This window comes from Palaemon carinicauda, chromosome 38 (assembly GCF_036898095.1).
Source record: "Palaemon carinicauda isolate YSFRI2023 chromosome 38, ASM3689809v2, whole genome shotgun sequence".
In the NCBI taxonomy this organism is placed as follows: domain Eukaryota; kingdom Metazoa; phylum Arthropoda; class Malacostraca; order Decapoda; family Palaemonidae; genus Palaemon; species Palaemon carinicauda.
In genome coordinates this window covers 30,233,199-30,240,806 of record NC_090762.1, presented here as the reverse complement: position 1 = coordinate 30,240,806, position 7,608 = coordinate 30,233,199, and positions in this window count along the sequence as shown.

Below are 7,608 nucleotides of genomic sequence, written 5' to 3'. Positions count from 1 at the left end.
GTAAGTTTAAACTTTTGAAGTTCCACCGATTAGGAAACTATTTCAATACAGCGCTCAGAATACCAACAGAAAATGTAATTAGACCAAGAACAAAGTCCAACGTTAGGAATTTCTTATAAAGCCAAAGCGTTCTTACAAGAATACGTATGAGTCTATATATTTCATGATCGTTTCCCAGAATTGGTAATAAAAAATTATTCAATATTCTGCTCACAGAATATCTCAAAAAAGCAGTAGGTGCCATAGCCTCTTTACCATTCCATTGTTTTGGATTAGAGTTCTCTTGCTTGAGGGTACACTATTCTTTTTTTTTTCTTCCTCTTGTTATTCAAGTTTTAATAGTTTATATATAAATCTATTCTATTGTTACTGTTTCATTTAATTTCTAATTACTTATCTATTAGTTTATTTATTTTCTCATTTCCTCTCCTCACTGACCTCTTTTCCCTGTTGGAGCCCTTGGGCTTGTAGCATCTTGCTTTTCAACTAAGGTTGTAGCTTGACAAGTGATAATAATAATAATAATAATAATAATAATAATAATAATAATAATAATAATAATAATAATGAGTGACGAATAATTCACAGTGTAGATACTCGACAACAATATGTCCTCCTTACACTTGAAATCAATTATTACTAAATCCACCACTTAAATAAAGATGAACAATGTATAGTTGATCTATAGTGCTAACAATGTTCCTAATATTAGAAAACCAGTCTCCCAATTTTAGCTTCCTCGTAAATATCTATATTAATCTTCAACTGACCTATGCTATGACACTTGGGAAAATCATTGGATCTTGACTAGCATTTCTAACAATAAACTCTCTCGTTTTCCGCAATTGGCCATATCTCCAATCTTCTTTTCAGGTTTGTTTTTAATATTTCCCCTGATTTTGTAGGATATTCATAAATTTACAATTGGTTTTACGTAACAGTAAAGTTTTAAGGTTTAAAGGCCATATCATGAATGGCAGAGGCAAGGGACAGCGACCATGCTCAAGCTAGTGGGACTATACTCGGGACTGACAATATATATATATATATATATATATATATATATATATATATAATATACACACACACACATGTGATCAGCGACCAAGCTAGGACCAGAGAAGGGCAGGCAATGGACTGCTGATGACTGCGCAGGTAGAGCTATAGGGTACTCCCAAACTACAAGAATATCGAAATTTTGCAGGGACTCCAACTCCAGCCTGACGATCGCCAGGAAAGAATGTTACCAATAGGCCACCACAGCTCTAATTAAGTTTGCATACCATCTAACTACCTAATTTTAAATAACTATGGTCCCCTATCGTTCTGCCTCTATCCCATCGACATCCTGTCGCTTCTCTGCCATGAAGAAAAGGAGGAGCAAATAACAAACATCTAAATGGGGGAAATAAGCGTTTGTCCAAAGGCACTAGAACGGCAGCTGTGAGCTGGATTTTATGGTCTTGCATTCTCTTGGACGATAAACAGTTGTGCGATTCAATTTGTGTGTTTTAAAGACTTTATCTTACACGACCATTCCACTGAGAAGATGAAAGCAATAATTGCACGGGGAGACGAAAGCAAATTTGGAATAGCATTGCAGAGAGAGAGAGAGAGAGAGAGAGAGAGAGAGAGAGAGAGAGAGAAATCGTAGTTTGGGTTTGTTCTTGAAAGGGAATGGAATTTTATAACGTCACATTACGGATAAACGAGAAATTACAAAAAAAACGACGAGAGAGAGAGAGAGAGAGAGGAGAGAGAGAGAGAGAGAGAGAGAGAGAGAGAACCGACGGAACATACGTAAATATTTTGTAACATTGCTCTGTATACAGTTCAAATCTGAAAACAAACAATGCAAAAATAAACTCTCCAGGAACGCAAACAGAATTGTTTCCCAAATACTCTACCTAGGAATAGACCCAAAAAGGGGAAAAGCGAGGCTTAAAGAGAATAATACAAATAAAAAAAAATACTGGAAAAAAAGGGAGGGCAAAAGCAGAAAATAAATGGTGAAAAAATAATTTATATGGAAATACAGCTTTTTAAGAAATCCCCTTTAATTTTCATGAGAAAACAATGAATTATAAACACAATGAAGAAAGTAAATAAAATAATATAAATGACAAATGATATCATAAAGTTTAAATTAGAAAAATAATGATGTAAATAAAAATAACATAAAAATGACAATTGAAACCATGAAATATTAATTTGAAAAATAATCAAGCAAGTAAATAAAAAAATAATATAAATGACAATTAATGCCATAAAATATGAATTAGAAAAAATAATAAAGAAAGTAACTAAATAAAAAAATAATATAAATGACATTGATACTATAAGATATGAATTAGAAAAATAATGAAGAAAGTAAATAAAAAAAATTAAGAATGACAATTGATACCATAAAATATGAATTAGAAAATTAATCAAGAAAGTAAATAAAAAATAATATAAATGACAATTGATACCATAAAATATGAATTAGAAAATTAATCAAGAAAGTAAATAAAAAAATAATATAAATGACAATTGATACCATAAAACATGAATTAGAAAAATAATAAAAAAAGTAAATAAAAACAAAATAATAAAAATGACAATTGATAACATAAAATATGAATTAGAAAATAATCAATACAGTAAATTAAAAAATAAAATAATATAAATGACAATTGATACCACAAAATATGAATTAGAAAAAACAATTAAGTAAATAAAAAACATAAGTGACAAATGATACCACAAATAGGAAAACAATGACGAAAGTAAATAAAAAAAAATAATATAAATGACAATTTATACCACAAAATGAACTAGAAAAACAATGAAGAAAGTAAATAAAAAAAATATGAATGACAATTAATACCATAAAATATGTTTTCTAAATACCTTCAAAAATTAAACAAAAATAAATTTAAATATAAATAATACAATTAATTAGAATTTATTCAAGTGAAGAAAATGTATAAATGTAAGCATGTTTTACTAGAAATTGATAATCGAGTTTATTTCAGTTTCTAACGTTCTTCGCTTATATCTCTAAAGCAACATTTAGGAATTTTTCAACATCTGATAAATTATGATTTGCCTAAAATCTTCACCTGGTCATTATAAGGCTACGAATAAGACATACCTTATCAATTGGAGAAAACTCTCTCTCTCTCTCTCTCTCTCTCTCTCTCTCTCTCTCTCTCTCTCTCTCTCTCTAACAAAATAGGAGTATAGGCTTTCAAGGCTGAATAAAAGTCTATATAACGGTAATAAAATACCAAGAAAGTAATAAAATGATTTAGGCATAACACTAAGGAACAAAGATATACGAAAGACACTATCAAAAGGATAAATATTAATATCACAAAGAATTTCATATATTTATTCAATTTTTTAATGAACATACGTAATAATGTAAGTGCAATAAAACCATGTCATTATGAATTAATGTCCAAAACATCATTTATTTATTTCCTTATTTCCTTTCCTCACTGGGCTATTTTTACCTACTGGAGCCATTGGGCTTAGAGCATCTTGCTTTTTCAACTACGGTTGTAGCTTGGCTAGTAGTAGTAATAATAATAATAATAATAATAATAATAATAATAATAATAATAATAATAATAATAATAATAATAATAATTCATTCAATGAATACAGAAATTACAATATCCTTTTGGAATATGGAACACACAAATCGCCTCTTCGTAGTGATGATATTCTTATAAAGACAAGAATAAATCCAATAAATCTAATGATAGGAATATCTACAAAGATAACTGGAAAATTATAAAGGATTACAAAAGGAAAAAAAAATCAAACAGTCCAATATCAGAAACTTCAAAAGTTCGAAGAAATATTTTGAAAAGCTCGAAGCACCAAAGCCTAAACCGCTGTACTTTCTGCTAAAAAGGAGAGAGAGAGAGAGAGAGAGAGAGAGAGAGAGAGAGAGAGAGAGAGAGAATTACAATAAACTACCAGTGATTATGTGTGAGAAATGGGTGCTATATTTCAACAAGACATCTCTCTCTCTCTCTCTCTCTCTCTCTCTCTCTCTCTCTCTCTCTCTCTCTCTCTCTTTTTAATCTGGTAACCACGAAAATGGTTTAGTGCAACCCCTGCTGGATTATTGTTTATAAATATGGTCTGTTCAATTACGGAATATAATGAATAGCCTTCAACTCACCGAGCAAAGTTACAGAAAATTAATAAACAAATTAATGCTTCCACATAGTTTACGAATACCATAAGCTTCACAGTATGAATACAAATTTCCTTTCCAAAATCTCATTTTTCACATTCAACAGACTATACATATTAAAGCAGTTATATTATTATTATCACTATTATTTGTTAAGCTACAACACTAGCTGGGAAAGCAGGTTGCTATATGCCCAACGGCTCCAACAGAAAAAGTAGCTCAGTGAGGAAAGGAAATAAGGAAACTAATAGATTAGTGTGCCCGAGTGTACTCTCAAGCAAGAGAACTCTAACCCAAGACAGTGGAAGACCATGGTATAGAGGCTATGACATTACACAAGACTCGTGAAAAATGGCTTGATTTTGAAGTGTCCTACAAGAGCTGCTTATCATAGGTAAAGAGTATCTTCTACTCTTATCAAGTGGAAAGTAGCCACTGATTACAGTGCAATACTTAACCCTTTGAGGGAAGAATATTTAGGTTAGCTTCATGTCAGATGTATGAGGAGGCAGTGTATAAAGAATGGGTCAGATTATTGGGTGTAAGTGTAGGTCAAAGGAAAATGAGCCGTAACCGGAGAGGGATCCGATGTCGTACTATGTGGCCAGTCAACGGAAATGGAATGACTTATTTAAAAGCAAACATGATAAAAGAACTGACTGAGCCATTTCAGCTCATAAAAAAAAAGAAAATTAAAAAATTAAATAAATAAATTTATAATGTACATGTTCCCGGTTGTATTCATTCTTTTCTAAACAAACAAACAATATCATAATAACAATGGAAACCGTTGAAGACCACAAACAAGAATAAAATACCAGACTAATTACCCTAATGGAAATAATCATAATAAACAAAGAAAGTATAATACCGAGAAAATCAGAGACAAAAGTTTTAAGGAAAAAAGGAGAGCAAATGGTAATTCTGAAATCATTAGGTTAAAATGCATCAGTTATTTAAACGGAGCTTTTTCATCATAATTCACTCTTTTAATTACACTCATAAATGCAAATGAAAAAGTATATACGCATAATAAAAACTCTGGACTCTAGTTTTTAATACTCTAGAGTTCAGAGTATTTCTATAGAGGGAATAATGCATTGATACGTTTGCTTATTAGTAAAACCTTAATTAGTAACAATTATTCTCGCATTCATAATGATAAAAACATTATCATTCATATCATTAACATCATCATCACATAAATCCTCGCAATATCTATAAGGATCCTATGTTAAAACAAAATCCAAATAAGTGTGATTCATACTCCATTCAACCCTAATTATTTGAACCGACAACACGTGAAATTATGAACGATATTGCTTAACTAACTGTTCACTTAATCAAAGAGCAAGAAATCCTCCCCTAAAATTGGTAGGCAAAATTTTATCACGCATGTTTCTTTTATTCTTCATCTGATTTAATCATTTAACAGCTGACCCACTTCCACTCACATCAGATACGAAGGGGTTGTGTGGCCTATTGGAAACGTCCCTGCCTGGAGATTTGCCGGACTGAGATTCGAGTCCAGCTCAAGCTCGATAGCTTCTTGTAGTGTCTGCAACCTCACCATCATTGTGAGCTAAGGACGAGGAGTTTGAGGGACCCTATAGGTCCACCTGCTGAGTCATCAGCAGCCATTGCCTGGCCCTCCTTGGCCCTAGCTTGGATGGAGAGTGCTGATCATATATATATATATATATATATATGGTCAGTCTCTAGGGCATTGTCCTGCTAACCAGGGCAAGGTCACTGTCTCTTGCCTCTGCCAATCATAAACGGCCTTTCTCACCTTTAAATATTCTAAACCAAGATTTTCTATATGGTTTCATGGTTCTTCGCCACTTTGCAGTTAATGTTTCTCTTCCATAACTACAAAAACGTTTCCAATAAAAGGATACAGCCTATACAACCTATATAAAGAACATATATGTTTAGGATAAAGATAAAAAAGGCCATTTATTACAAGCTATCATTTAATTCTCTTTCTTATCTTATTCTCGAATTCTCAGTTTATTTTACCGCCATGGGCTTCTTTCATTTTTGGGATTGTAGTGATCTGCCTCTCCAGCAAGGTTGCAGGTTAACTTGTAATAATAATAATAATAATAATAATAATAACAATAATAATAATAATAATAATAATAATAAGAAGAAGAAGAAGAAGAAGAAGAAGAAGAAGAAGAAGAAGAAGAAGAAGAAGAAGAAGAAGAAGAAGAAGAAGAAGAAGAAGAAGAAGAAGAAGAAGAAGAAGAAGAAGATCTTAAGAATGAGTACATAAAAATTAATAATAATTCAGGAAATATCCCCTTTGGTAGAGATATTAAGTTGAGATATTAATGGAATGTCCCTTTTGTCATCTGACTCATTCTTTAAGTCAAAGCTGAACTCCCATTTTTTGATGGAAAACCCAAGAAAATTAGTCTAAAAATAACTTCCAAGAAAATCAGTTTGAAAATAACTTCAATACCTTTGCCTTTCTAATAACAATTATTCCACTCGCCCTCTAAATATCCACCCTTCACCTAGATATCATTTAAACACCTAGATACGATTCATGTTTACTCGAATCTTGAAGTATATTGAGCAAAACCGGTCAGCCAAAAAAAAAAAAAAAAAAAAAAAAGCAAGCAAGCAAGCAAGCGAGTTTCACTTCTGTACCGCAGAACACCTCCCCTTTAATAAGAGAAATTCATTACAATGGAGAGAGAGAGAGAGAGAGAGAGAGAGAGAGAGAGAGAGAGAGAGGCCAAATATCACTTGATTTCCAATGCCATGAAATTTAGTTATATCGTGACGCCTGGTCTGATATATCAATTGAATTTGGCAATCATAAATGTGATTTTGTCGCAGTTCATGTGTCTTATGGCCAAAGGGACTAGAGTCAAAGCCTGAAGGAGCAACAAAAAGGACATCAAGGATTTTTAAGGTACGTATTACAATTTCTATGGCGGTCGTCAAAATATAAAGAATACATTAATGTTTGAAGCTCTAACAGTGTAAAAAAATACGCATAGACATTACACAATATATATATATATATATATATATATTTATATTTACAAACACACACACACACACACACACATATATATATATATATATATACAACGCAAAGAGCTATGGAAAGAATAATGGTGTGAATAACCCACACACACACAAACATATATATACATACTGTATATATATATATATATATATATACTCAAAGAGCTAAGGAAAGAATAATGATGGGAATGACACTTAGATATTGAAAAAGAACTTGGATACTAGAAGAAACTAAAGTAGAGGATATTCTAACAATAAGTAAGGAAAAGAAATGGGCATGAGCAGGACATATAACGAGAATGACAAACAAGAAATGTGCATGAAGAATAACAGAATGGGTCCCTAGAGATTGCAAACGAAGCAGG